The sequence below is a fragment of the Carlito syrichta genome, unplaced genomic scaffold (assembly GCF_000164805.1).
Source record: "Carlito syrichta isolate Samal-C Ts95f unplaced genomic scaffold, Tarsius_syrichta-2.0.1 Scaffold90608, whole genome shotgun sequence".
NCBI classification, from domain to species: Eukaryota; Metazoa; Chordata; class Mammalia; order Primates; family Tarsiidae; genus Carlito; species Carlito syrichta.
The window spans coordinates 51,899-55,382 of NW_007034704.1; the positions used below are offsets into that span (position 1 = coordinate 51,899).

Sequence of the window (3,484 nt, forward strand, 5' to 3'; positions counted from 1 at the left end):
TCCGACTCAAAAAAAAAAAAAATGTGAGACAGAGTCTCAAACTCCTAACCTCAAGTGATCTTCCCGCCTTGCCCTCTCAAAGTGCTGGAATTACAGACACAAGTAACTGTGCCCAGCAGATGTGAACATTTTAACCAAATATTTCACAATGAGTTAAGAGGCGTTAAAAAAAACGATATTCGAGACCCGCCTGGACAGGCGAAACCTCATCTCTACAATAAATAAAAAAATCAGCCGGGCGTGGTAGTGCATGCCTGTAATTCCAGCTACTCGGAAGGCTGAGGTGGAAGGATCGCCGGAGCCCAGCAGGTTAAGGCTGCGATGGCCGGGAGCAGCCACTGCACTCCAGTCAGGCGACAGAGTAAGACTCCAACTCAAAAAAAAAGAAAAGACTGCAGATACAACCTGGAAACAGAAGTGAGTCACAACGGACCATGGGAGAGGGAGCGCTGGAGGGGGCTCCCGGCCACGCCTCTGGGAAACAGCAGACACCTGGTGCCCCCGGGGAGGTGATGCCAACCACTTGGTGTGCGTGCTTCTGCCAAGGGTCCAGGTCGCAGGCCCCGGGGGTCTGGACCCCGCTGAAGTGGCTCCTCCTCAGTGGGGCGGGAGGGAGCAGCGGCCCACTGGGGGCCACGGGGAGGAGTTCTGCCTCTCTGCATCTAGGTGTCACCATGCTCATGTCCACGGAATGGCTGGGGTGGGGACAGATGCTATGGACGAGGTTCTGGGGGGCAGGGGGGCTCCTGTTGTGGATACAGAAGGGGTAAGATGCCCCTGAGTGATCGCAGCGGAAATTTCTAGAGATCTCCTGGGCAGAGTCCAGTCGGGGATGTGGCTCTGGGGTCTTGACCCCGAGGGGGTTCACGCTTTGGAGTCCTGATGACAGCAGCAATTCACTCATCTACCCAGCTGCTCTGCGTGTCGGGTCCTGTGACGGCTCCTGTCTCCCATTCTACAGATGAGGAAACTGTGAGTATTTTACATAAACATGTCATTTTTTTTTTCCACGACTGCACAGAATTCTTCGGCGGTATCAAACAGCAAAGGTGAAAGACAGAAGGGCCTCAGCTTTCTGGGCTCGCCCTGCGGCCCGGGGTCTTCGGCCCACCCGGACCCTGTCAATCAGGTGGGCCTCCAAGGCTGGCTCCCAACACAGGATGAAGCCCAGTGGTATGCAGGCTCAGAGTCAGCGCGATTATTGTGCTCCAGGTGGAAAAAGCACAGGCTTTGACACTGTCTCCAGGTGCTGATGAGGAAGACAAGGTTGCATGGAGCCGCCTAGACTTCACCTCCTGGGGCAGAGGGCAGCCACTACAGTGTCACAACGAGAGGACCTCCCACCCCACCTCCCCTGCAGCCTGGGCCACAGAGTCAGAGGCAGGAGCCTCTTCAGAAAGCAGAGAGTCATGGGAGAGGGGTGGGAGAGACAGAGACAGAAACAGTAGAGAGACTGCTCCAGGGGCGGGCAGGAGGGGATCTTCCGGATGAGACTATTGATCTTTCAGGCGGGCCAAGTGGAATTGGAGGGGGGAGCTCGGGTGTGCCCACGCCCCAGGAGGATGGTGGGGTCAGCTGGGGAAGGGGTAGTCCGTGGCAGTGGCCGTGAGCTGAGTTGTGGGTGGTCACCGGCTGAGGCTCAGGCTCCCCACCCCAGGGTTGTGCGAGCCCTGTCTCTGTAAGCCTAAAGCTGGACTCCAGGCCTCTGAGGAGCCCCCAGGGCGGGCTGGCAGGATGGGCCTGTGGCTTTAGTGGGGCTGAGCCCAAGCCTACAAGCGGCATCCCCACCCACGTTGGGCTGAGGGCCAGGCGAGGCCTCAGAGCCAAGGGGCCCGGGCTCTGACTGTGCCAGGCTGGACACTGAGCCCCTGCCAGGGCACCCACCTCTGCTTTCGCTGGTGGAAGACACATGAACACCCTTCCCTGGAGGCACGGGCCCCTCTCAGGAGCCGGGGTAGGCCGTGCTGGGATGGGAACCCCTTCCTAGACGAATCGCTGTGTGTAGTATCTTCCCCCGCCCCATGAGTCACTGTCAGAGCCTGGCTCACCCTCCCTGACTGGCCGTTTTTGCTTCCTCAGGGCTGAGGTGGCTGCAGGTGTCGCAAGGACAGCCTGGGTGGTGAGAGGGCTGGGGGAAGGGTGGCACCCAGAACAGGGTGCACACAGCAGCCTCAGGCCGTTCTCTGTCCACTGCTTCCAGCCCCAGCCCCGGCCCCACAGCAAGGCCTGGGCTGAGAAGAGGGCTGCGCCTGGAGCAGCAGCTCGAGGGGGTCACCCTGTGTCTGGACTGTTTCCCCACCCCCACCAACACAGCTGGCCTGGGAGGACACGCTCCCAGGGTCTGAGAGCGGACAAGCAGTGGTGTGCACCCGCCTGGGCCACCCGCCCCGGCCAGAAGAGGGTCAGGGCTAGCCTCTGGGGGTGTGTGAGGACCTGGGAGGTGTTAGGGAAAAAGGGTCCACGTTTCTCGTCCCGCCCACCTCCCAAATAAACACAGACAGCATCTTTGGTGTGAGAACGAGGAACATTTAGACATTGGTGCTGGGTTTGCATCTCACCAGTGGCACGCAGGGCCGGGCAGAGCGAAGACAGGTGGGGTGTGGGAGCCGTGGCACTAGCCAGGCCCAGGGTCGCTGGTGGTCACTGGAGTGAGGGTGCCGGGGTCAAGTCCAGGTGGCCAGAGCCGGGGGCTCATGGAGCGGTGAGCCGTGCCACACTCTGCCAGGTGCCTGAAGTCACCAGGTGGTCATCTCAGCAAGCAACCTTGGCCAGGAACCCAGGTCTCCAGGAGGTGGGCAGGGCCAGCCTTCCGTCCACGGCGGGCAGGCAGCATCGCCAGACAGATCCTGGGCTCTTGACCCCTGAGCGTGAAAAGGCTGGGGCAGTGCTGGGTCCCACCGTGGCAGAGGCCTCCCGGGAGCTTGAGGCTTGGGACCCAGGCCTCAGTGCTAGGCCCAGCTGGGCGAAGCCCACCACCCACAGAAGTCCGAGTCGGAGACAGTACGCACAAAGGAAAGGGAGCGTGGCCCTAGTGAACCACTAGTCTCCCCTGTCGGAGGACACTCACCAGCTGCCACAGCAGGCTGCGGGTCAAGCCTGCGAGGTTACACGTGGCTGCGGGCTTGTAGCACTCCACACAGACAGATGGCACAGCGTGGGCTTCCCCTCGCCCATCCTGCTAAGCTTGAAGGGCGTGTCCCCAGGGGGGGACTGGCCAGATGCACTAGGAGCCCGCCAATCTCAAGGCCGCAGACACCCCAGTGGGCCGGAGATACTAAGGCACGAAGCTAACCTAAACCCACGGGGCAGGGCGTGGGGGCAGGGGTGGGGGTGCAGGCTCGAGGGGCTCTGGCCGGCAAAGCACACGGTGACCACGCAACGACGATGGCCTGTCTTTGACAACGTGGCACAGGATGGAGGCGCAGGGCGGCATCCGGGGTGCCCATGGCTCTTGCTGGAAGGGGCCGCTTCTCCAGGCCGCCCC

General features: G+C 61.3%; 1 long non-coding RNA gene across 1 annotated transcript; it reads right to left on the bottom strand.

The window, feature by feature from the left end:
- Positions 1-2,505: 2,505 nt before the first annotated feature.
- On the bottom strand, positions 2,506-3,297 carry LOC103260994. The gene is made up of 2 exons (XR_504327.1): positions 3,068-3,297; positions 2,506-2,861 (listed from the first exon to the last, which is right to left on the bottom strand). It is a non-coding gene; the product is annotated as an uncharacterized LOC103260994 (long non-coding RNA).
- Between the last annotated feature and the right edge of the window lie 187 nt (positions 3,298-3,484).